Source organism: Chroicocephalus ridibundus, chromosome 3 (assembly GCF_963924245.1).
Source record: "Chroicocephalus ridibundus chromosome 3, bChrRid1.1, whole genome shotgun sequence".
Classification (NCBI taxonomy): domain Eukaryota; kingdom Metazoa; phylum Chordata; class Aves; order Charadriiformes; family Laridae; genus Chroicocephalus; species Chroicocephalus ridibundus.
In genome coordinates, this window is record NC_086286.1 from 113,628,999 (window position 1) to 113,656,003 (window position 27,005).

Below are 27,005 nucleotides of genomic sequence, written 5' to 3' on the forward strand. Positions count from 1 at the left end.
TCTTTGAATTTTGTGTCAGCCCCCCTGTTCCACGTGTGTCTTGGGTTGAAAACACCCACTGGGGAAGTAGCAGCAAAGTCAAGAAGTCCTGAGAGTGGGGAAATGGGAAGGGAGTGAAGCAAAAGCAGCCGCTGGGAACACTGGGAAGGAGGCAAAGAGAGAGTGGCCTGGCTGTGTGGGCACGGCAGCGGAGGAGGTGAGAAGGGGAAAAGCTGGTGGGAACGGCAACCTTGGGAAAAGGCTGGGAACCACTGTTCTAATTTATGAAAATTACAGAGAAAGTTCTTTTCACAGCTGGTTATTATTCCATGTCTGGACTTCTTGATCAAAAGTGTTTGGTGATGGTCACCCTTGGACGTGGGATACCAGCAGATGCATTGAACAGCAGTTGCTGGGTTCATATGTGTTGCAGGGAAGAAAAGCTCGTACTTGTTAGGTGCTTCCTGGTGAAAGCAGAAAGGTTCTGATGTTGGACGGTGCAGAACAGGACAAAGGCTTCAGAAATACAGTGTGGTGGGAAAGATGCACAGCCACTTCTTGAAGAATTTTAAAAATAAACATTACATGACTTATTACAATGATTTAAACAGTATTTCTGATAGATTGTTATACTTACCCATCACAGCTTGAGAGCAAATTTAACAGAAGTGGGTGGGAGAGTGGAAAATTACTCCAACAAACAGTGGTTCCTATCTTTTAAGTTTAGTGAATAGACCTTTCAGCAGAAGCAGGAATGCCATTGAAATTCATTAGGTGTGGCATTTCCCTCTTTAGATGAAATGAGAAGAATTGTATTGAATTTCCTTCCCCGAAACTGTTCCAGAAAGAAAATGTGATCTGTCAGGCGGCTAATAAATGGGTTTCTGTGCTCACAGTCTTAGCATTCGGCATACAACAGAAACAAGTAACTTAAGCATCTTGGTAACTTAAGTGCGGTGCTGCTTTCTCCTGGAAGTGTGAGCCTACAACTTGAGAGGGACTTGGCTTTTGGGCCACTTCAGATTCTGAGTTTCTAACATGAAACGTGAAAGAATCGAAGTAAGCATCAATTTCTCTGAAAATTACATCTCTTCCAGATGTCTCTGTGATCCTAAGGTGGGAATTCCACTGGGGACTGGCACCAGTGGGCCAGAGTGGCGGAGTTTCAGGCCAGGAGCAGGTCAGAGGAGCACAAAGCTGTATGACAGCGCAGGAGGGAAGCTGAGGGCACCCCAGCAGACTCCCGTAGGCCCAGTGAGTAACTGGAGTGAGCCGAGAGGGTGTTGCGTGCACCTGATGCCCGTCCTGTGAGGCAAACTGACATTTCCTTTGCTATGGCAGACTTTTGCAGCTGTTTGGCAGCTGTGTTACTTTTGGTTGATGCAGGAATAACACCTCTTTCCCAATACTCCCGAAGCTTAAAGGCAACTCCACGCAGCAGTGGGCTTCCCTCTCAGCTGGGGTGTCATAGCTCTTCTTGAGACCCCAGAATAAATTAGGAAACTGTTTCAGACTTTAAAAAGCCCTGAATGTTGTAATTTAGGATAAGGACGACGACGGAGGCAAGTCCAGCTGATGCTGGTGTTGCTGTTGAAAACAAGTGTCAAACCACAGCCTGGGCGACTGTGATCCTCAAGCTGACAACACCTGGTGGGCTACCAGCTGTCAGGGAGGGCTGTCACTTTTTAGTCCTCTCTGTCTTTGCACGCTGCCCAGCTTAGTGACACTCACAGTGATGAGAGACCGCGGGCTGGCACCAGGCTGTTTCTCTACTCAACGCTATATTGCCAAAGTTCTCTTTTTCCACCACTTTATTATTTTCTTACCTACTGAATTTGCATTTAGCTTAAGGTTAAATATCAAACATGGCTCGGCATGTTGTTCATTTGATAATCATTATCAGCTCATAGCTAAAGCTAGGACGCTCCTGCAGCGCTGTGCTATAAATAGCCCATTTCATGAAATGACTCAGTGGAAAGATTTAGAAGCTTTTGGCCAAAGTCAGAGATGGATCAGAAGGGTTCGGGAGTTTTGACAGCGATTTTGTTTCACCAGCTACTGCAGCCAGATACCTTATAAGCAGAGGAATAGTAGTAGTAGTAGTAGTAGTAATAATAATAATAATAACAACAATAATAATAACAATAATAATAATAATAATGATGATGATGATGATGATAATATTCAAGCTAAAGGTTGTGAATTGAAAAACATATCACAGCTATGAATGAGTGGTCAGTTCAGGCACAAAGCCTCCTCCAAGCCTGGTCTTGGTGACTAAGCTGCCATTCCTGGTGGCTGCCAGAAGTGATTTCAAGATGCTGGACCCGGCAAGTCCCCTCTTACAGAACCAGAGGTCTCACAGGTAGGTATCAGGGCAAGTTTGTCTGTAGTTACACAGGGTGATATCTATAATAATTGGATTCTACACTCGGGTACCAAACCAAACAGAAATGGAAGATCAAAAGGGACAAACGGAAAAGAAAATGACCTTCTTTCAAACTTGATTGCCCAGAAGAACGGAAAAGCTGTGCTGCCTTCACACGCACACAGTTGTGGTTGTGGAGTTGTGCAGCTGTGCAGAAAGGCAGAATTAGATTTTGACATAAAGAACCTGTCTTGAAAACAAAATTAAACCATTAAAATCCATGCAAAATATGATTAATGATGGTAATAAAATGTTGGCAGTGAAAATTCCTTATATTCTCTTCACGGAATTTATTACCCAGCAAACTGTCTGACCATAACATCTCACATCAAAGTAAGGACACTGACTGTTTGGAAGTGAATTTATGTTTGTCAGGCTCTAATTTTTCACCAAACCTTATGACTTAATTAGGATACTTGAGGAGTCAGTCGCAAGGAAAGTGTGCTCTGATTTACTGAGCTCAGGTTTCTTGCTCTGACTGTGCTTCCAAGAACTTCAGCAGGTAAAATTAGCAAGCAAACACGATCACTGCGAAATTATATTCGCTGGAGCTTTGTTGTCAACAGCTAAAACGTGAAGGCAGCATTTTTGTATATGGCCAAAACCAAGAGTGGTTTTAGGAGCAAATGCAAAGAATGGAGGAAAACGATCGGCTCAGGACGTCGTCTGAGGAGGAAGACCAGCCAGAGACCCCCACTGGCTCCCCTTGGTCTTGGGTAAGATCTTATGCCCTAAGGTTGCATAAATATAATTTTAAAGCTCTAGAAAAAAGTAACTGTGCTGTGCGAACCTAAATAGAACTGAGTATCATCAACATTTTTTACTCTCCTGTTGAAGTTTGAGTTTCCTTTAATGATTAGATTTTTCTGTTCGAGTTCTACCTGTGGACACTTAAAAAAAAAAGGAATCGGGAAAACTTGCTTTTGCTTCTGTTGCGTCTATCAGATGCTACAAGAAAACCTGGCTGGCTGTGTGCTCTTTGCTTTGCTGTCTCACTGGCCGTGCAAAGCAGCACTCTTGAAAGATACCTTTTAGGTATAATGGAGGGAAAATGCTGTAAACAATAATGTAAATGTTTGCTGTGAAGTTCTGCATTAGGAAAAGAGCCAGTGAGACCGCTATTACAAATACAGAAATGTCTTGCCATAATTTTTTTAGTAAGACAGAAACTTCCTTAATGGAAGACAGTCTGCACTGACGGTCCACTACCAGCGGTTGCCTGGTCCCGTGCTTTAAGATCTGGGCTTGATGCCTAATGCTCCTAGAGAGGATGTGGGTCAGTACGGTTTTCTGATGGAAAGAGAGGATGCATTTGCTCCGAAAGGGCTTTGAGTGGAAATAGGAACAGCTCTGCTGAATGGCCTGGGAATTCTCTAAGTTTCAGGCAAAGAGGTGAGGGTACAACCAAGGCTTTCAATTACTTTAAAAAAAAAAAAGCATCAAAGTGATTAAAACCAATTCTATGTCTTGAAATTAGTATTTATGGTTTAATTTCATAACCTTAAATTTCCATGTCTTTCTATAGACATACATATCCATGATTTTTCTGAAAATGTCAGTGTTTGAAATGGTTTCTAAGTGTTTGTGGTCAGGCACGAATGTGTGTGTAAGCATGGAAGTGATATTTCCTGCAGGTGCCCAAGGAGATATCAGACAATTACTTTTTGAAGATAAAAGACATAGAATAAATTGGCTTAGCTGATGATAGGAATGTGGATTTAAAATAGCCTCATCTTTGGAGGACCATGAAAGGAGGATGAAAAGGAGTGCCAGTTGTTCTCACTATCAGGACACAGGTTTCCTGGCGAGCAACAGTATTTGTGTGTTGGTGAATGTCTATTTTTGATGGGTAGGAAGATAATTTATAGATGTTGATTTCTTAATTAAACCTAAGTGGAAACTTTCTATTTCCACTGAAAATCCCCAACAGACTGAGCAGAACAGAGGCTGGGTGTGGAGAGATAGGTACTGAAGAGTTAGCAGATGGTTGGAGTGCTAAGGAACATCCAAACTACATTGAATATAAACCAAAGTCTGAGTATAAACGAAGAAGGCAGGGATTTAAATTTTTTTTTTAAAACTTCAAATGCCAGTGGTTTTCTGGCTATCAGTTTTATTAAAAATTAAGATGTCCTACACAACATTTTGACTATTGCATTTGTATGTTTTGTACTTTAGCTTAAGTTTCCTTCTGGGAATTTCCTTAACATATAAGTCTGTTAAATTGTCAAGGATCCCACTGCTCCATGGATCAATCTGTTCTGCAACAAATGTATAAGTTTCATTACAAGTTAAACAGTGTTATTCAGCATATTGGATTTCTGATAGAAATAGATGTGTAAAGATCATTTGAAACTGTTGCTGTTGGCCTTTAGGAGCTGCTGACTCTGGGCTTCTCCTAAGGACCATTTGCTTCCATAGATTTACTGAAGTGCTTCTGCATGTTGGTGTATCATAGAGTACAGAGAAAACTCTGGTCCTTGGAGAGGATGACAGAATACACATATTTGAGAATATTAAAAGATGATAATAGAGAGCTCTTCAATAAAAAGATTCCCTGGCTATGCAAAGATAAACAAGATAAAGAGCCCTAGGCTTTGAAATGTAGCATGTGATTAAAAAATTACATGCTTCCAGAAGCGAAAATTTGTTTTTGTAAGCGTCTAGACCTCAAAACACATCCTCTGATTTACCATGATGTTGCAAGAGGACCGCACAAACAGAATTTCATGCAGACATTTTCTTTCCCTAAGGATATGACTGAGATTGTACACCTCTGTCCCTTTCAGAGGAGGAATAAAGAAAAAATAACAAATAAATTATGCACCACTGAGAGAAGCTGATGTAACATGGTGGGGATGGTGGTACTAGAATTTAAAGACAAGCGCCCTTAGACTCGAAACAGAGAGAGACTTAGGCAGACAGCTTTCTGGTAACTGCACAAGTAAAGCAGCAAGGAAAAACTACCTTAAAACCCTGCAGAATCAGTCCAGTTTCTTTTCCACTTTTGCCCAGTCACTGGCAATGTGACGGCATGTGAAGTTTCAATAGGAAATTGTGACTGACCTGTGTTGTTGGAACTGGGAATGTTCAGAAGGGAGGACTCTGCCGGAGCAGCGTGACCTGAAACCCATGTTGGTGTTTAGGTTATGCTGTCCTTAAATATTTGCCTTTCTAAATCCTCCACAAGTGTTACAGTGCATTGCCACAACTTTGTATGGATAATGCAAAGGTGGATACCTCTAGCCCATTCTTGCACCTCTTTCACCAACCTGCAGATGATGACAGTGTCTACAAGTGTCTGACAAACTGGGCCATGTGTTACTGGTGAGGAACTCGTCCCACCCACACCATTAGCATGGGGCTGGCGCTGGCGACCCCATTTGAGCATGTTTGCCAAACAAGATGGGCTGGGGGAGCTGGAGAGGGCAGGGAACATTCCTGCACTGGCCTCTGCCTCCCTGAAACCGTGCTTGCCCCTTATCCCCGTGGTTGGACATGGCTGCATTGCGGGGTGGCCTTGTGACACCCTGTTTGCTCTGCTCTGCTGGGGTAACCCAGCCAGGTGGTGGAGCCACAACGGCTCGTGCCCACACAACACCAAAGAGCCAGGCCAGGCCATAAATAACAACTGCAGCAAAGTGGTGCGATGGTCGGATGGCTGCGAGCTGGGCATGCAAACCTAGTTTCCCGTTTGGTGACCGGGACAGGGACACATGGGGCATGTGTTGGCAGCTGGGCTGGTGTCAGGTGCTGCTGTTGGCGGCCTGGCACAAGTGTGATGTGCAGGGATGGGGTTGTTGGCGGGGACATGGAGGAAGGCCCTTTTTCGTTTGGATTCCAGCTTTTTCTTTGTTTCACCAGTTCAGTCAGGGGTTATTTATTTTGGTTTTAAGGATGTGCTTGAAATCCTGTGGGGTAGGCAGCTGTCTTGCCAGTGCAGGATGGTGTGAGGCTGCTCCTGGGGAGACACGTTGGCCTGTTTGGCTCCGGCTTTCCAGGGAGAGCCACCAGCTGGGCTGGAGGAGTCTCAGGGTGGCTGTGGAGCTGCTCTTCTAACCAAAGATTGCCCAAACGGCCACTGCTGGGCCATGTGTGGAGAACATTTCTGCTCCTCCAGCCTGGGGCAAAGAGCAATCGTATTCAGCAGGGTGATGGGACCATCTCGGATGGAGACATGGTGCCTGGCCTGACTTGCCCCCTGGCATCCCTGGGCATTGCTGTCCTTCTGCTGAGCCATGGGGGGGATTTTCTGAGTCATGCTTTGTGGTGAGCATTGAAAGCCAGTAACTTATTTAGCAAGAAAAGCACATTGGAGAAAAGAGAATATTATTAAAACATCTCCAAACTCTCCACGTGGTGGTGTTTCTTTCAATGTTGTCACTGCTGTTCACATTTAATTACAGAAATATCTAGGTGGGACATTGAAAGCACTCACCCACCCTCATTATCACCAGATTTTAGAGCAGGATTGGGCCTGTCAAAGCATAGCAGACACAAAGAAATCTGCAAATTTCTGAATCAAATACAAACTTCCCATATGGCCCTAGGCAAAATTCAGGTTTTCTTTTCCAGCATTTCCACTTATTGTAGGTAGCTCTCTCTGAGATCCTGGCTCAAGACCCTCATGTTCAGAGGAACTTCTACAAATTCCACCTGAACCGCAAGGGCTGAGCATCTGTGAAAATCCCCCCTGAGCCGCTCATATGGGGTAGCTGAAGTAAATGGGCACACTTGAGAGTGGTAACCTTCATTTCCCTCCTACCTCCAACATTTTTAGGTTAATTTAACCTGAAGCTTGTATTGTATTTTGCTGTCCCCTGGGAGAAGCCTTCCAGAAATGCAAAGCCTTGCTGCAATTAAGTTGCCATCTGCTGCCAGCGCCGCAGCTGCAGTTGATGCTGCCACAGGAGAAGGACTCGTTGACTTCTCAAGGGCAAGTTTCTACCAATCATCTCTGCCCAGTCCCAGGCCAAACCTGGGATAAAACATTGATAAAACACTGTCATTTCTCCAGGGCTGCAGTCAGTCCTGGATTTACCAAATTCCCGTGGGAGTAACAATTTAATTAGCATCAGTTTCTTTGGAAAGCTAAAACCATCTGTGTGTGTCTCACTGTGAGACTTTTACTGCAAGAAAACAGTTATCCTGTGAAACTGTGAAGAGTGGGCTGGGGCCAGAGTCATAGAGGCTGCTCTCCCCCCACGGATGCTGTGCCGACTCAGACCAGCTGGAGACCAGAGCCCACTCACCCCACGGCTCCATCTCCTTGAGTCTCCTGCACTTTGCAGCAAGGATGCCACCGGCTGCTCTGACAGCAGGACGGTTCCCAGCTGTCCCCACAGACGGGAGTAGTGTGGGCTCTGGGACTGCCACAGCCTGTGGACCTTGCCCACTGAAGGATCTGGTGCCCCCCTGGCTTTCTGTCCTGTGGCTGATCTCTACAGCCACAAGGATTCAACTACTGCCCTATGCACAGGGTCTACGCTGTGGGCTCTTGTTCTGTTTCCATAGAATCATAGAATGGTTATAGTTGGAAGAGACCCTAAAGATCACCTAATTCCAACCCCCCTGCCATGGGCAGGGACACCTCCCACTAGACCAGGTTGCTCAAAGCCCCATCCAGCCTGGCCTTGAACACTTCCAGGGATGGGGCACCCACAGCTTCTCTGGACGACCTGTGCCAGTGTCTCACCACCCTTAGAGTGAAAAATTTCTTCCTTATATCTAATCTAAATCTACTTTTTTCCAGTTTGAAGCCCTTACCCCTTGTCCTATCACTACATGCCCTGGTAAAAAGTCCCTCCCCAGCTTTCTTGTAGGCCCACTTTAGATACTATGGGCTACTATAAGGTCTCCCTGGAGCCTTCTCTTCTCCAGACTGAGGAACCCCAACTCTCGCTCTTATATTTTGTTGGGCCTTTTTTGCAGCCATCTGCTGAGCAGACCTCACGCTTTTCAGAGGCAGGAGCTCCCTCCCCCCACATGTCCCACAGGTCAGCAGCTGCAGCCCGGGGAGCAGGTGCCGCCCAGTTGCAGCCCCTTGCTCCCATTTCAGAGGGCTGACACTTCAGCGACTGGAGGAGGTATGTTTGCAAGGGTAAATAAGTCTCAGAGGTATTCGCCACAGATCTGCTCGCCCTCAGCATCAAGCGCGTGTGCTGCCTTCCCACCTACTGAAAAACAAGCAGTAAATGGAACCCAGACCCTTCCCTGCGGTTCACCCCGGAGCTCCCAGAGCACCTCTCAGGGGAACTGACCTGAGACCAAGTCCTTTTGCATTTTATTTAGAGCAGACTGACGGAGGTCAGCCATCTTTCTGTATCTGGAGATCATGTCTCAGAGAGCCTGCCCTGTCTTTATATAGATTTGAAAGTTCAGCTGAGTCCACGGGGACCAAAGGCTGCAAGGGCACTAAGTGACAGGCAAATACTGCCAAGGCTGTCAGCTGCTTCGCCCCCCAGTTCCTGTTGCCTACGCTGCCTTTGCATGATAACCTTTCTCTGCATGGTGCGTAATGCTTTATTAACACTTATTTATCTCATGCTGCTGTAAATGCAAGCGGAGTGTTAACCTCTCTGTTGCCAATTACTCCTTGTAGTGGGCTGTGACTGCCGAACCTCACCTGGAGCAGGAGTTTGCACCACCTCAAAGCCATGGGCTAAGGGCTGGTCAGCCCAGGGTGAGCTTCAGCAGCCCTGACCGAGTGGCTAAGCAATAACCCACACTGAGAGCTGGGCTGCAAGTGTGAAACACTCCTAAAAGTGGAGCACATAAGAAAAACCGAGTCCAAACAGGCAGAAAGCCCAAACACATCTCCAAGAACCAGGGCTGCCTTAAAATCTGGGATTTCTGACAGCAGTGATATGTATTTGTTTCCTGCTACCCACTTTGCATTTAAAAATTTATCCAGCTCTTACCAGTCATGGTGAAGGTTAAAAATTTTCCATTTAAAGTCCCCTGTCTCTGGGAGATAAGAAGAAGCTTCCTGAAAAGCAGCAGAAGTCTGACGCTTACACTGCAGGCTCCCAAAGAGCTTCTACTCCAAATCAACCAGCAGATAAGGGCTGGGCTGTCATCAGCTGAGCGTTTCCCACCGCTGTCACCCAGGGAGCCACGAGGCTGTGGGTGCCATAACAGGGTGTGCACAAAATGGGACCATCGTGTTGGCACCCCAGAACACGTGTCCTCTGGTTTCAATGAGCACAAGTTGGGTAGATCATCGGAGAAGAACATTCACGGCAAAATGCAGAACTGTCTTCTAGTTTGCTTGAAATTATATTGGGGGGCAGGTGTTAAGGAAATGGGAGCAAATGGTCTTGTGGGTCTCATTGCTTTTACAGAGCTAGAATTAAGAAATTGCAAACGGAGCTGCATATATCATAGAATCATAAAATCATAGAATGGTTAGAGTTTGAAAGAATCCTAAAGATTATCTAGTTCCAACCCCCCTGCCATGGGCAGGGACACCTCCCACTAGACCAGGCTGCTCAGAGCCCCATCCAGCCTGGCCTTGAACACTTCCAGGGATGGGGCATCCACAGCTTCCCTGGGCAACCTCTTCCAGTGTCTCACCACCTTCACAGTAAAGAATTTCTTCCTGATATCTAATCTAAATCTACCGTCTTTCAGTTTAAAACTGTTACCCCTCATCCTATTGCTCCACTCCCTGGTAAAGAGCCCCTCCCCAGCTTTCCTGTAGGCCCCCTTTAGGTACTGGAAGGGGCTATAAGGTCTCCCTGGAGCCTTCTCTTCTCCAAGCTGAACAATCCCAACCCTCTCAGCCTGTCCTCATGGGAGAGGTGCTCCAGCCCTCTGATCATCATGTCAAGGGCTAAAGACAGGTGTGGAAGTGAGCATGGGCACAGAAAGCAAAGCTGTGCTTGCCTGTGGAGCGAAGGAGCAGTGAGAAGAGAAGGATACGTTGTACTGAAAAGCCTTGCATGCACAAGGATTGCATGCATCCTGACAGGGCACGCTGACTTACAGCTCAACCCCCCACGCTCCCAGTTTAAATGCACCGTGTATTAGAAATGTGGCACATCCCACCTGGGACTGCAGTTCATGAAATGAGGAGGGAAAGTGACCCTGAGACCATCCTCAGAATTAATTTTCTCTCTTTTGGTACCAGCAGCCACCCTCAGGGGAAAATCGGCCACCATTTTTCTGAGAGATTACCAGTATAATGTCATATATATGAGTGCAGAAGGAAAAAGAAGTTCCTGAAACCATTTCTCATTTAACCTATGGTCTGTATTGGTCCAGCTGAAGCTGGTATCTTCTACTGCACCTTCATCACCAACCCCGAGCTCTCTGTACGCCTGCGCCGCTGCCGTTGTTGCTGTATTGGGATGGTTTCCCTGCAAAGCCGACAGCAAAGGACCGTCTCTGGTCAGCTTTGCAGAGCCTCTTTGCATTGCGTCCTGTAGGGGCCTGAGACTCCCCCCGTGGGCGGGAATTTTGTGTGGTTGCTCATGAGTTTTACTTAGGTTTCAGCAACTGACCTTCTGGGGCAGGGCCATGGCGCGCAGGGGCAGGAGTCAAGAGCCTGTTTGTCCCTCGGCAGTACCACTTAGAAGTTATAGCGCTTTAAATCTTCAACAAGTGGCAAGCTGTGATTTTTATCTTTACAGTCTCTCAGGAAGTTCATCATCAAAACCACAGACCACAGCACAAAAGGGCAATCATTTACTCACAGCGGGCGCTGTATTACAGGCGCCGTTACCAGGCAATGGAGACATGCCCATTCGTGATAAATTTTCCATTCCTTCAGAAAGGCCAAGAAGAAAATACCTGATGGAGGGATTTATGTGGTTTCTGTATTCTCTTGCTCTCTCTTCCTCTTTTCCTTTCTGTCTTCCGAATTTCACAAAAGCCTTGGTCTGATCTTGCAGTAAGGCTGGTTTTGTGGCATCGCTGCTGAGCTGCACTGCTCCAGTGGGTGAGCGGATTGTCCTTTGCCCAGGAGACAGGGAACACAAGGGATAAAGGGATTCCATAGGTGCTCCCAAGCAGGAGAGGCCAGGAAGCAGCTCCCCTTCCATAACAGCCTGAACAAACAAGAAAAACCGCAAAAAGAAAGAGGCTGAACATGGAGGCTGGGCTAAAAATCCTTTTTTTATTCAGACACAGCCTGCCTCTGACGGCAATTGTCGCAATCGCCTAAGGACGACCCCCTCAGAGGAGCAAGATTTTGCAGGAATAATCTAGAAATTAATGCAGTGCCCAGAACATCGCAGCTTTTCTTTGCTCCTTCTTTACTTCTTCAATGGCAAAAGCTGGAAACTTGGAGCCTTTGAGGTAAGAGGCAGATAGCTGATCCATGGAGCAGGTGAAGAGTTTTAACATTGTCTTTTAAATGCAGAGCCAGTAATGTGTCTGCATAGCCACAAAGACAGAAAATATGTTCTTCTTCTAACCCAATCTTACAGTTTTTCTTTCAATTCATTGATTTAATAATGTTATTGTCTTTCAGGCCAAAACAGCCACACTGCAAAACTCTGTAATATGGAAAAATTAGTGAAAATAGCTGTTTCATGAAGAGAATTTGCTAGAATTCCCTGAAGCCCTTTTAGGCTATAAAGTATCCTAAAATGAAATAAACATTTTGCAATGAGTTTTCATGAACAAGTTGCAAACCCCCGTTTTGCCTTTTTTCTGCTTTTTCAGCAGTTGTATTGCTGTCAAAAGGCCTCCAACGTGGAGGATTTCTAAACCAAAAGTGACCTCCAGTGGTCACCCACATTATTTATGGCTGAGGTCTGGTATTTGTCTTCCCCTGGTTAGAGATGAGGCGATGTGGTAACTAACAGCCCGCAGCAACCGCGCTCAATTAAATTGGACGTATCCTTTAAAAAAAAATATAAATCAGTTAATCTGGATGCATCTTTACATCCCCATATTTTCGTGTACCTGCTAACCAGTACGAAAGTTTTTCATTTATTTACTTTTACGTCTCAGGGGTGGGTTTTCTGCATTATGCTGGGGTATAACGCACCATTCTCTTTGCTCACTCTCTGCACGTAGCAGAGCTTCGCTGCTAACACACTCCACAGAGCAAGCTGCCACGCGATGGAGGGGACCTTTTAAAAAGCAAATAATATATCATCAAGCATATCAAGGTTAATTTTTACTTACACAAGCAATTAGGAGTTCTGCATAGCTTTGCTAATAAAATCATTAATTTTCCTTTAAAATCTGGAAATCATGATGGACTGCTCTATATTTTCCTAAATATTTTAGGATCCCATGGACTCATTTCTTGGGTGCTTGAAGGCAGAGAAACAGGAGGCAGAGGTACAAGCCGGGGCTCTGTGGGATCTCCATCCCAGTAAATATCTCTGAGAAATCTCTAGAGTTCAGGGATCTCCCTTTATCATAAATGTCCGAGCACCCCCCAAGTCTGCCAGCTTTTGCTTAGAGGTTTTTATGAGTCAGAGACCACCTGCAGGGGGGCTTTTATGCAGGGAACGCTTAGAAAATTCAATGGAAATATGCTATTTAATAAATAAATAAATTTCAAGAAATATTTGTATGAACACTCTCTTGAAAAACAAGTTTCCTGAATTTGTATTAGCCTAACTTAAACCAAAACAGATTAAACTTGAAGGAGGGTTTTCCCATGGGTATTTAAATGTCCTCTGTGTTTATATCCTTAGTTAAATTGGATTTACTGACCGAGTCCTGGCATTTTGGGGAGGTCAGTGGAAATGCAACAGTCATTGCAATGGAGCTAATTTAAAGCAATACAGACATGACCTTTGGTAAAAATGTTTGCGTACTCATAAATCCCTTCCCCTGGAACTTTTATGTTGTGTGTGCAATAGAGGCCAAAACTTGAATGTAAGTGAAGTAAGACTTGACTCTCAGCTAAGATTGAGAAACGAACCGGAGCTCTTGGCCTCATCGGTGCTGGCCTGAGACGGGATGACGAAGCTGTTTTCCCTTGTGCTGCTGGATGAGTGTCAGCAACCCACCGCAACTTTCTCGGTTGCTCCATCTGCTAAAAGGGGATTATGCTAATAACAGCTTTTGTAATAGACTTGGAAATTCATGGAGGCCGTGCTGTGCGTGAGAGGGGTAATGAATTTAATAAACAGATTATAAACATAACAATATTTCCCCCCTCCCACCCCTGTATAAAATAACATTAAGTGAAGGGAGCTAAAATCATGGAAGAAGGAAGTTTGCTTTATTTTTCATTTCACCTGTCCCTTCTGCTCCCCTCCAGCAGCTGTATTAGACTTGTAAAGTAGGAGTCCACGAAGATGGACACAGAACATTTCTGCAGCAACACATTTGGATATAAACTGTGCCATAAAGCTTAGCTTTTGCTCAAAATTAATATACTTTTTCTCTCTCCCCCCCTTTCTTTTTTCCCCCTAGGGTAGTAGGTTGTGGATAGTCAGGCCCTAATGGTATAGCTGACAACAAGGAGTTTCCTGTAACTTTATTTATGTGACTAGTTCACTAATTTTTATATACTTCCTCCTCTTGTAAATGCTACACAAATCTCAGTAGATCAGGAAATGGCACAGAAAGGAAAGCTGTGTTGGGACCCGTGAAAGACAAAGAAGACGGATGGTAGAAGGGGAATGGCATCTTATCTTGGCATAACTGCAACAGACAAAAAGGTGGTTTATTAATAGGGCTGTGGCAGACATACTATACCAACACTTGATGACTGCAAGAAGCCCAAAGCAGGTGTCCAGTTTCCTGCTGGAAGAATGTCCCTAATGGGTGACAGGTTAACGCAGCAGGAGAGGCAATGGTCGAGTTTCCCAACTGTTTTCTCAGTGGTTCTGGGCAGCTGAGTGGGAGAGGGAGGTTTCTGCGATGGCTCAGGCACTATGAAAACATTATGAACTAAGTATTAACCCAGTGCTTACTGCAGGACCCGGATATTCAGCTTTAGCATGGGCTGGGAACTTTTCCTTTAGCCTATAAGTAGGAAAGGGCTATTAGTGGGACAGCCTGAGGGGACGGAGCTGGGTTTGGAAGAAAGGCTGGGCAGAGATGGGGGGTTAACGGCGAGAGTGCATCAGAGTCAGGGGGTGAGGGATCACAGATCCGAAGGGATGGGGACACTGGCTGGTGGGGAAAAGGTTTCCCTTCCACAGAGCACCCAAGTAAGATGTATGCAAGAGCTGGGCTGCATCCAACCCAGAAATGCTCTCCCTTAGCTTCTGGCAGGAGCTGGAGGGAGCCTTCAGCCTGCACTGAGGAGGGCTGCCAAAGGCCATCAGCTTTTAGCCCTTCCTCGCATGGCAACTGGGGAAGGAGACTTAGTACCAGCCACTGCTGGAATTCCCACTGGTTCCCTGGGGCTTCCCCCCTCCTGCTTTCCCATGGACTCATTTCGTCTCCACCTGCATCAGATGCAGTGAAATAGGATGCTGCAGGTTTTTTTACCGCATTTGTGTACAGTGGAAGGAGAGGGACATCCCTACAGAAGGGCTCATTTCCCCAGTTAAAGAAAGACAATGATTGTGTTGGAGTAAATCAGCCCTTGAAATCGTCTCTACCTCTCCACTGCCTACAGAGGGAACTGTAAGCTCGCTTCGGCTTAGGCTCCGGCTAAGGTCAGGGAAGATGCTGCTCGCTGGGGATCTGCACGACATTTACACAAGGGAGAGGCAGTTCCTCACTTTAACCAGCTTCTGCCAGTTCACGGCTATTGAAAAACGGTGGCCTTATTGCTTGGTAATGCCGGTGGTTTATTTTCTGCTTTGTAAAAGGCCTTAATAAATCCGCAGACAAGCATCCCTGAAAGCAGGACGGCGGGAGTGTTGGAGCAGACACACCTCCTGATCGCTCGCTGGCCTCACAGCAGCCGGGCAGCATGTTCCTCACCCTGCCATACACTTCAACGAAACTTCTCAGCTCATCCTACGCTGCCTACATGCATCCATCTGAACGCAGGAGTACCTTTAAAATCCAACATACTCGATAAAAATGATTCACAAAATAGAGCTTCGAATTCCTTGATTTCACCTCTGGGGAAGACCAGCCCTGTGTAGGTAACAGAAACACCACACAGGAGCCTCCACTGACAGAGGTGGACCTCTGGTGTCCTCTGTCATGTTGCTGGTCTCTGGGAGAGGTTTGTGGTGCAGGTCTTGAGTCCTGTCTCTCCATGTCGTTATTAAGCTACAAATCCAGAGAACAGAGTCCCAAAGTGTTCCTGAGGGCAGCTGGTTGCTGCTGCATCAATCCAGCACTGCTTCACCGCCAGCCGAGCAGCAACGGCATCTTCAGGAGCGTAAAATAAACACCTGGAGTTAGTGATAGGACCTGTTGCTCTATTCTGGGGCCAGCCAGCCCTGTGTAGAGCATCCGCTGGCGATGTAACTGCATTCTCTACAGCTGGGGATCTGTAAAGTTTCACCCATAGCATTGCGCTGCCTGGATAAAAACTGTATGACATTTAACAAAAGAGAGCAATAGATGCCAGGCCACTGAGCCTGGTTTAGCCAAAATACTAAAGGAAGTAGGAGGAGAGGCAGGCGAACCTCTAAAAGTGTGATATTGTTACATGGTGGACGAATTTCAAAGCCAATCCAATTATTTTAGTATTAATTAAAGCCTGCTTAAGCTCAAGGGATTATTAACATGTCTTAAAATATTTCTAAAGACTTTTAAAGCTTTCTGTATCAACAAATACTAAACTTTTGCCCCAGGACTAATACCACATTGCATTCTGTGATGCTTCTGCCCAAGAATGTGAGTCAAAAACTTCCTCTTGTTCAGCACGTGCTGTTTATCTACTAATCAGCAAAGCCGTAGCGTATTTTGATTGGTTTTTATGATTGCCTCCTTCTTCCTAGAAATAGTCCTGAACAGTGTGTAGTGTTAGTGAGAAAAACAAATCACGTGCAATGAAAGACACCCTTAGCTTTCCCCTCCTCCTTATTTTCTGACCTCCTGGATAAAATCCAGTAGGGAACTGCTTCCAAAGTCTATTTATGAACTTGTGTTTACTTTTACATATACGTAGTCTTTACTACACGTGAGCCCTGTGTGCTGACCCAAGGAACTCAGAACCTTTGTGAACATTGGGAAATTCAGTTTCGTAACAGTAGTCTGAGGTTGATCCTGTTTTCTCTATTTTATATTCAAAAAAAGCAGAAGCCGAGTGAGGCTGGCTGGGTTGTGCAGCAGAGCACAGAAAGCTTGCGATAGCGCCAGCCCCAATGGAATTTTCCGAACTTCCTCACCCACCCCTCAGATGTAGGATTGTTTTTCCTCTCCTGTTGTTTCCACTCCAGAAAGATGATCTTGGGACACAGGTTCTGGCCTCTCCGTATTACAGATGTACCCACATTCTACGAAATAACCTAAACTTACTCCTTAAAAGGCTGTGGCTAGAAAATCACTTTAAGAAATCTATGAAGACTACTCATAAGACAATGATACCATTTTTCTGTGGTTAATAATGTGCATGTGAGGCTTTAAGATTTGACTGCATGGAAGGTTTGAAGGAATCATAGTAAACCTACCTGTATTTTTTTTCCTAGATGGACAGAGAAAAGTGGAAAAAAACCACCCTGTATATTTTAATTCACTTGCGCTTTAATGCAGGCTTGTTATCACTCTTTCAAACCTGTCGTGAAGCCAGATCTTGAATCCTGATGTGCGCATTACTCTGTCAGTACTCTTGCTGACTCTGGACTGTAACTTATACAGAAGCAGATATCAGTACTGACTCGAAGCAACTTCAGTCTGTGGCAAAATTTAATCCGCTTAATAAATTAATTAATAAATAAATTAATAAATTGCATTCTGATGGGAGGCTTACCACAAATCAATGGGCAGGGGGATGGGAAGCATCACCTGCAGTCTGAAATAGCTACGATACCCACAGGGAAGACCTCCAAGTAAAAGTCTACAAGCGAACAAGGCGAGTAAACAGAGCGCATAAAAAGCCCAGCTGATCTGCAAAGGTCGGCCCCAGATGTGACCATTACCTCCCACTTGCTGCTGTGACGTCTACGGCACGCTGCAGAGGCAGCTGCGTTAGACAAACGGACAAAGGGTTCAATTCACAACACCAAAGGCTCGGACAGCTTTTCCGCGTGCAGCACCCAGTTTTGCGACTGTCATCTTCCTAACCCCATCCCCACTCCTGGAAGTCCTGCCCAGATTTACACAGAAAACAATCAGGGAAACGCTCCTTTCCAAAAGCTCCCCACAAGCTTCTGTAAGGTATTTGCATGCAACCTCCAGCAAAATATACCAGCAAGTGAAAACACACACAGACTGTGCCCGGTGTTATTTTAAGAGCAGGCAGCAGCACAGCAGTTATAGCAGTTTTTACTCCTGAGTACTTCTGGGTGCCGCAGAGCCTGAGGATCCAGCGTGTGTCACAAACCCAGTTTCTCAAGCCTGTAAACCAGACTGCTCCGCGTTTAGCTCCGCTGCCATACCTGTTTGACCAGAATACGTCTGAACTAAATCAAGACTTTCTTAATAGCTCCTGACTTTTTTTCTTCCTGAGGGTCCCCTGCGCACATGACTAAGCAGGTATCTGCAGTCTCAGAGCGAGTATCAATGGGGCAGGCAGCAGCTTGCTCTGTTCTCTACTTATCATGAAACCCCAAAACTTTCCAGATTCTTCACGGGTGCAAATCCCATATTCTGCCAGCTCTAGCTCTGAACTCCTCGTATGTAACAGTGAGGATTGGGACGACCCAAAGTTTGCCACAAGGCTAAGCCCAACGTGCAAAAGGGCATGTATGGTGCGGATACCACCGTTGTGGAGCTCCACTACCAGCCAGCTTTCTGCCCCTAACTGTGAGGAGGAGGAGGAGGCAGTCGTTTTAACCCTCCTCTGGTGAATGGTATGTATGGCCTTCCTCGGTGGTGCGGTGGAGAGCTGCTGCCAGCAGCCGCCATTTCCAGGCATGAGGGTGAGGTTGCCCTGTAAAGGAGAGGGCTGGGAGGCCCCTGGGTCTGGAAAGGCCGAGGCCACGAGGGAGGGTGTGATGATGGGGTGATGTGGAAACATCACCTCATGAAACACCTTTTGGTAGCCTGGGGGAGTTCCTAAGAGGAACATTCCCAAGTGCGGTGTTAACTGCAGTCATTAAAATCTCCGCCAAAAGCAAGCAGCAGGCGTGCCGGTGGGGCCACCAGGCCAGCCAATGGAGGCGGCGGTCAAACACGCTCCTCCAGCCAAATGATGGAGATGAGGAAATGGGGTTTATCAGCCATCAATAGATGTGTCATAAGATTTTAGATAAACAGCTGATAATTTTCGCTGTGACTAAGAGAGGTTAAGAAATGGGAGGAGCTCGGCAGAAGGAATTCAGACCTGGCCTAAAGCACATGGATGGGTGTATTTCAAAGACCTGCGCTGGAGTCTCACACATTAACCCAGTGCTGAGACATCCTCAGCAAGGTGCCTGGCTAAATAATTTAACTGATGTGAAGTGATCCTTCTACCTTTGCTCGAACTCACTTTCAAATGTGGTTATCAATCAAACCACTGCCTGGGCTCTGCTGCAGATTGCAGCAGTCCTGCAGGTCCTCATCTCCCACTGACGCTTAGCAAGAAGATTGGAGCTCCAGCACAGAAATGCCATGGATGCCGGATTATTAAAAAGCATTCAGCATAGGTCTAGATTTTAAAATAATTTAGGAACTTGAGGTAGTGAAAAATGCATCTATCCGTATTATCAGCAGTGATGGGGCAGGGAGAACATTGTGCTTTTACTGGAGGAGCTGCCGCGGCTCCCATGTTGTCCCTGGAGCAATGAAGGCTGTGAGGGCTGCGCAAGTGAGGAGGCTCCAAGCTGCTTGGGATCTTCCCACCCTATACCTGTGCCTCTCTCTCCATGTGATGCCTTGGGACCCCAGAACTACCAAAGTGCTTGAGCACAAGGGCTCCTTTGCTTTCAAGCAACGATGCAGGCCAAGTTTGAGTGAGGTGCTAAAGCAGAACTGTTTTTTTGTTGGGCCTCCTCCACTTCATATGATAAAGCTTGACTATGCTTTTCCTGTTGCAAAGTACTTAAACTGTGCTGATCTCCATGTGCTGTAGCCCCCCATGTGGTCTCCTGCAGCCCAGTTGGCTATATTTTGGTAGCCTTCTTGTAGAAAGTAAATGTAGACCGCAATTATTTGGCATGGTGGGTTAAGATGTCAGGCCATTTGACCAGGAACTCACTGCTGCAGTTTCTGATGGAGCTCTCAGTAGTTACATTTCTTTGACATTGTTTACTGATGTCCCAAGCTTCACCTGACTCTAGCTACACCTCTCCAGTCAGTCAAACCTGACTATTCTAGATACTAGGAAATGATTTTTTTTCTTTAGGTCATTTAGAAAGGTGATTTGGTCATGCGCTAAATTTAGGATTGTCGTCTTATCTTAAAAGAAGGCGGCCCTCCTTCCTCTTCGTGGCTTAAAAGATGGTCTGTAGTGGAGATAGCATCCCCCCCTCAAAGGTACTGGCTCTGGGTGTCTGTGAAAGAACAGATCAGCCGCTCTGCGCTAGGCCCCCACACTACAGAGAAAATGTAAATCACCTCTGGGCATCAGAGCTGGGTCTTATAATTACACAGAAATTGTTTTTTAAAATCACGTGCTCCCCAAGGCAAGAAATAGGGTGTTTCTAGCTGGTATTAGCAGCAACGAAGCACACATACGGTGTGTGCTTAACTACATTAAGAGGCATGATTAGTGTAGGAACCAGAATTAAATTACCTGAGTAATTCACAAATGAGTAACTTTGTTTACAGCATCTGTTGCATCAGTGTGATGAGTTAAACACCAGTCAGGTGATGTCGTGAGACTGAGTCGGAAGTTTGAGACAGAAGAGCCTCTTAGATCACCCAGTCCACCCCTTGGCTACTCTGCCATGCTTCCCTACAGCTCGTTTCTGCACTATTTTCTTAGTCAGATTCAAAAAATTTCATGTAACAGGGTTTTCACCACCAGTTTCTGAATTTTTTGCACTGCGAGGAAAGAGCTCCGGAAAATGCAGCCTCACCCTGACGTGTCACTTTATCGCAGAATAATAGAATACAAGGCTGGAACAGACTGGGAGATCGTCCGGTCCATTTCTATGCCTAGAGGCAAATCCAACTATAATTAAAACATTCTGACAAATGCATGTTCAGCCTGCTCTGACAGATGTCAGCCTCTTCCGGCAAGGCATGCCTTTGCCTGGTATTATAAAATTTTCCTAATGCCTAAATGTTTCCTGTTGCATTTCATGCTCACTGCATTTCCATATCTTTCCCAAGGAGCCATGGATTACAGTTACCACCTTTTCATATTTTTTTTCCTTGCAATATTTTTATATATTTTTCACTCTAGTGAGAGTATGACGTATAGACTAATCTGTTCTACTGCAGATATCATGCCATAATATCTGTTGTCTCCGAAGTTTCTCTTGTTTTACTCCATCTTCTGTCAGCTACAAGAAATCTCTTCTCAAATGCTTCATGTTTAGCTGGGAAAAGTACAGCTTGGCTTAATGCTGCCAGACTGGCCAAGATGGGATCATACAGCCTCTCTTTAGGGATTAAAAGGCAAATTTTGCTTTGCACCACAAGTTACAGTTTTCTTATTAATATTAATGAATTTACCCTGAAGCTTAGGAGGATATTATTCCTATTAGACATCAGGAGAACTGAACAACAAAGGCTTGTGATACGTTCACACTCCTGGAAGGAAGAAAGCTCAGGTAGCTGCAGAGGAGATCTGTACCTGCTGGCTACACTGGTGCTAGTGAAGTAAACAGTGACGGTGCCCATCCTCTGGCTTTGATGCTGCCTGGCGCGATCTAGTCACCTCCATGCTATTAAGCTCCTTCAGCCCTCAAAACCGGTTGACCCCATTCAGATGCCTGTTGGAAATGCTCGGTGCTCATTCCCAAACTGGGAGCTGTTAGCTGGCCGGCGCTCCGGCCGTGCCAAGGGCTGTTCTTCCAGTGTCAGGGCACAGACCAGAGTGTCCCAGCACCTCCTCCTGTGCCATGACTGTTCAGTTTTCTTGTACAGGAATAGCCCTTGTGTCCTATTTCACTAGCTTAAGTGCAAGGTCATCTTTTCCCTACGTTAGCTTTGTTCTCTAAGGTCAGCAGGGTGACTACAGAGACCGGCACAGCTGAAAAAAAGGTTTGACGCATTGTTTCTGCTTTAAAATCATTTTTACTCATGTCAGTTTGCATTCCCAAGCCTACTAAATACGAAAGGAAGACAGTTGATTTATAACAGTCACTCTAAACAATGGACAAAGTATCATTCAATAAATACTAGGTTTTTCCACTAATTGCAGGACTGAATGAAAGCTCCTTAGGGTTGTTTTTCAAATGCGAGCAGGAGCAGAGATTAGACAACTCTAAAGATCAAATACTTAACTGCGACATTAACTGTACTTTCAAACTGCTGGCAGGGATCCTGGAGAGTCGCGTGGTTGTTACACCAGCACACAAAGAATGTTTTACAGGACCGTCTCTGACCACTGTTTTTCAGAGGAACTGAATGCACAGGCAGCAGCACTATTGTACAATTACCAACGCTGTTGCAACACACTGTTGACTTTTCTGCTAATGAAACGTACTGTTTTCCTGTGGCAGTTCCTATTATTGTGTTTCTGAGATTTATTAATTTAATTGTAGATGTGATTTATCAGGAACTTTGATTGTTTTTAAGAAAGAAAGAGAAGGAAAGAGAGAGGGAGAGCAAGAGCAAACAAAAGTGAGGGAAAGAAAGAAAGAGAGAAAGAAGGAGAAAGAAACAGAAAGAAAAAAAAAGAAAGAGAGGGTCAGTCTAATCCTTACATAAATACAGATATTTGAAAAGAAATCTACTCATATGAGCTGTTTTCTAGCTGGATGGGCTCCAGAAAAGACTGCAAAGGTTGGGAAAAGAGGAAGAAGGGATGAATTAATACTGAAAACCCTTGATCCACTCTGCCAACGTGTCCCTGATGTTTGGAGTAAGAAGGTGTCACCTCCTTGTGTACTGCCTGCCTTCACAGCCACTCCTTCCAGCCCACCCCAAAGCAGCTATTCTGGACCCAGCTGTGTGCACAGCTGGCAGATTGGTACCCCAAATGGTTCTTGTTTTGCACAGCTGATTTACTTTGGGAAATCCGGAGGCTCCGGCCAAACTGTGGGGCAGGCATTTTCCAGGGAATTAACCCAGTTGTTCCCCAAACACTACATCCAGCCCACACATCTGGGTTTCCTTCTTACATGGTCAAGACATGGACGAGGCTGGCACCGCTCCCTGAGAGGTGCAAGTGCTCCTAGAATTCAAAAAGTGACAAAGACTAAAGATATACACTGAGACCCACATCCCAGACTGTGTAAAATAGGATGAAACTTGCCCTATATATAGAACACATACACCATATGTATTCTGTATGCACCAGAAATACAAACATCAACTATATAAACACTTACTGTGAATTTGATATGATATTTCATCTTCTAAATATTTAATGTTATCCCTAAGCAGTCAATGCTATGATATCTTCAAGCCACCATCTTGGTCAACAAAGCATCAAGACGCATCTAAAACACAAACAGGTACAGACAACAGGAAAATGTAATTATATTAAACCCAGCATTTGCATGCAACACACATCTATATTTCAGTCAATAATTTAGCCTGTGAGAGTATTTCCGTTTATTTAATTATTGGTGCAATAATGCCAGTATTTTTGTTCTGCTTCTGATAATAGAAAGAAAGGACAGGATTGTTGTTAAAACAATGGGCCATATGGAAAGAGATCTGTTTCTAATTCTGATGCTAAGCTTCCTTTGTAACACAGAGTAAGTCATTTAATCAGGGTGTAGCTCAGTTTTCTTCATTTGGAAAATGGAATTAATAATACCTCCTGGCTTATAAGGTTGTTGAGAGACTTGTAAATGGTGTTTGAATAGTGTGGTGCAATCCCTAATGGAATGCTCAAGCGCAAGGTATTGTTGTGAACAGAGAAGGGCTCTGTGCCAGACCTCTACTGTCTTCTCCTGACGGTGCCACCCCAAACTTACTTTTCACATCACCCACATGAAATGTTATTCTAATTATACATATAACAGAGTGTGTGAGTGAGTGTAATGAACATTAATGGAACCCTTAAGAACTGCACCTACCACAACCGGGCAAATTTATTTCTGTAATGCTTGTTTTTCTATTTCTCATTCCTCCTTATTTGTTGTTTCACTACCTGTATTTAAATGACACAGAATTCAGAAAAGGAATCATTTCATACCATTTCTACTTGCTCAGTAAGATTGCACAGTCTTCTGGGTGTCATATAACTTGAGAATGATAAAGAGTAGAATGAGTTTGGTTTTTTTTTTTCTGGTATTTGTGCTTGAAAGATCTTGAGATTTGAATATGAGGGAAGATGAATGTTTTCAGAACGCACACCACCAGCAAACCTGGCCATATTTGAATGTGAATTTTTCTATGCACCAAAGGGAAATCTTTCAAATCATTTGTTCGTATCATCATAGTTATCAATCCTGTAGGATTAGTCCTTTCAGTGTAAAATTTCACTATGGAATCAAAAATAGTATAGAATGCAGTACAGAATTTCTCTTCCATAACTTTTCCTTTTATTTTAAACATGAGTCCCATCATCTCCAGCAACACTGGAAGCTTACCCTTTTTACTAGGTAGTCATTTATTTCAACGTGTCTTGCAGCTGTGGCTTCTTGAAAAAGAAAGTCATCATTCATTCCTACTTCTGAGTACTCAGAAAGCGGTTTGTCACAGTACTTGTGTGCCACCTCAGCTTTGGGGCTCTGGCTCTGAAAGTACACCCGCTCTCTTGAGGCTCCTGTGCTGCCTGTCAGGAGGGAACTACTCAGGGAATGAAGTCCTGGCTCTGCTAAACACCTGCTGAACTCCAGGTTGCCTCAAAGGGGCTGAAATGTGCTCTTCTTGTCCTACAGAATTCCTTTTCCTGTCCTACTGGGTATTAGAGGTCTTCCTGTACTATGAACAGATCTAGGGATGCTGCCATATGAAAAGATCTTTTCCCTAGGCAGCAAGGTGGGATTACAGCTCTGCCCCTGTCCTTTCCATTGGGCATCCCCATCCCCCAAAAGAATAAACAGAGCTTGTTGAGGTCCGCGCTTCTTCAGCGCTCACAGGGATCTCCTGCTTCCAAGCTCTCTCTCTAGCCGATGATACAGATCTTACTAGCAGAGGACTAAATCCTGCTGCAAAACCCCTGAAAACTGAGATGGTGGAAAGAGGGAATTGAGAACATCTCTCAGTACAGATACAAAGTGGGTACGCCACAAGGGCAAGGTGGTGTACAAAGGAATCACAGGAGAGGTATTCATTAGAGCAGCTGGGTTTCAAGGCCCATAATTGAGGCCTGGATACATTAACTTCTGTGCATAGTTAATTAACTCTTTTATTCCTCATTATTCTTTGTTTCTTTCAGATTCCGTTGATGAAAGATCCCGGTTGGATTCGAAACGTCTGGACTCGCAATCTAAATGTAGGAATTCAATTGTTCGTTTGCTTTTTAACTCCAGTGCCTTAGGGCAGGCCTAGCTTGGAGCCTGGTGGGTCTTTTGGAAAACAGGATAAGTCAGTGGTTAACTCCTGTCCACCTTCTGGTACCCAGCACAGCATGTCCAAGTGTCACCCTTTGGACACTGTGTTACTGTATGTCCACTGTGGTATTATTATTGCTGTGAGAGGTTGGGTGGCTCTGTGAAACTGGTGGCCCTCACATTTGGCCATCACCAGCAGGATAAGGATGGAAGCAGCAGAAAAATTGAGAAATCTGGCACTTGACCTGGGAATAGGAACAGAATCAGCAAAGCTGTGACAAATGTGAGATGCCAGGCACGTTCTGAACTAGGGAAAATGTGCCCAGACGCCCCTGCTGCTGAAGGCAGAAAGCACGTCTTTGAGGTGGTGGTCTTGGAACACGGCCACGAACTGAACAGAAGAACCACTCAGGGGAAGTATTGAGAGAGGGAGAAGGGCACTTCCCACCCGGGTTATAGAGCTGCTACTGCTGAACGATTGGTGAAGGAGGAAAAAGACACAGATCCAGGAAACATGATGATTTCCTAAGCGACTCTGGACTCTATTCCTCAGCAGTGACCTGCTCTTTCAGCGATGATGGGGCAGAATATTTAGCGGGTGATGTGTTTGAAATCACAGGTAGGATCACAGCATTTCTACACAGCACCAAGCAGTGCCACGTAGACACATCCGCTTAGCTGAACTATTGGAGTCACCATACAGCTCTGCGTAGGTTTCACAGGAGATGTATTAGCCCGGGTGGAGTATAATGTTAGCATAGCTATACTGCTATCTCACGTTGGTCCCACTCAGGTGTTTCCATACAGCCTACACAGTGCAGTTTAGGATATACTCTATGGTTTACAGAGGAACCTTCCTGATCCAGGAGTCTACGGCAGCTTGCGTGTAGCTCCCCGGTGTGCTAGCTGGTTGGTACACCCTGGCAGCTCTTCAGTTTGGGTTCTGGCAGTTGTAGGTCAAGATTTCCATGAAGATGTGTCAGCTTTTACAAATTGAGAATGTAACCTTTATGATGAGTTGGATATTAGCAATGTCATGTAAACCGGACAGGTGGATAAGTCAATCAGGCAGTTTGAAATGAGGGTGGGGTTGGTTGGTGTTGGCAGGGGTTGGGTTTGCACATCCAATTCCAGTAGCTGAGCTATGCAGACAGAAAGGTACCTGGAACCTGCCAGCAAAATAAACAAGGAAGGAACTCCAATTAGCAAAGGACAGCATACATGTAAAGCAATATTACAGATGTGATCTTTCCTTTCCAAACTTTGGGAACATTTGCATCTGCATTCTGGTGAGATTCTGAACAGGAACGTCTCCGGGGTTACCAAAACATGTCACATGAACTTGTACTGTAACTTTGAAAGAACTGAGGATAATGCGTTCTTGCAGTAAGATTAAGAAGAATCGGTTTATGTTTTATTTGGGCAAAATTTTGAATTATATTTTATATATTATTATTATGCTATTTGTCCTAGATTTCTCATAACGTAGTACAGAAATATATGAAGAAGAGGAGGAGGAAGAATTTTGTAATGTGGACATGCTACATTTAAAATGTGCTACAGAGAAGGGAGATCGTGGGAAATTAGCAAACCACCAATGATAAAAATATCCCAAAGATGTTGCAGATAAAAGATGTATTTGCACTAAGTGGTGCCTACGTCTGTACAGACAAGTTAGCAGCATGAAACAGAAAGTGAGAAAACCCTGTCAAACCGAATCTGCCACAGGAAGCAGAATTACACAGGATAAATTACATCTGACCTGGACAAGGAAGATGAGCAATGAGCATGATCCCAACCCCATGCAAGCAACATGCCAAACACGCAGGGTGAACGGGCTGGGCTGTCACCCAGGGCTGCCGGGGAGGGGCATCTGATATCACCGGGATGACTGCACAGGGAGGCTTTTTTGTTTGTGTCCAAATTGCAGTGTGGGGGTGGGCATGGGGAAAAACAGGGCGCCTGGAGAGTTCAGATCAGAAGCAGACATGTACCTTGACATGACTCTGAGCTACCTGTGGGTATGACTTTGTTTTTTATTCTATTAAATAGAATTGTTTTCTGTA

At 45.1% G+C, this 27,005-nt stretch overlaps 2 long non-coding RNA genes across 3 annotated transcripts; both read left to right on the forward strand.

The window, feature by feature from the left end:
• Window positions 1-27,005, forward strand: LOC134513567 (uncharacterized). Of its 2 annotated transcripts, none has more exons than XR_010070463.1 (4): window positions 1-196; window positions 2,974-3,123; window positions 24,825-24,881; window positions 26,413-27,005. It is a non-coding gene; the product is annotated as an uncharacterized LOC134513567 (long non-coding RNA). The 2 variants fall into 2 exon arrangements; XR_010070462.1 differs by lacking the exon at window positions 1-196 and adding an exon at window positions 2,005-2,344.
• LOC134513568 (uncharacterized) lies at window positions 10,421-15,342 on the forward strand. The gene is made up of 3 exons (XR_010070464.1): window positions 10,421-11,707; window positions 12,077-12,250; window positions 15,163-15,342. It is a non-coding gene; the product is annotated as an uncharacterized LOC134513568 (long non-coding RNA).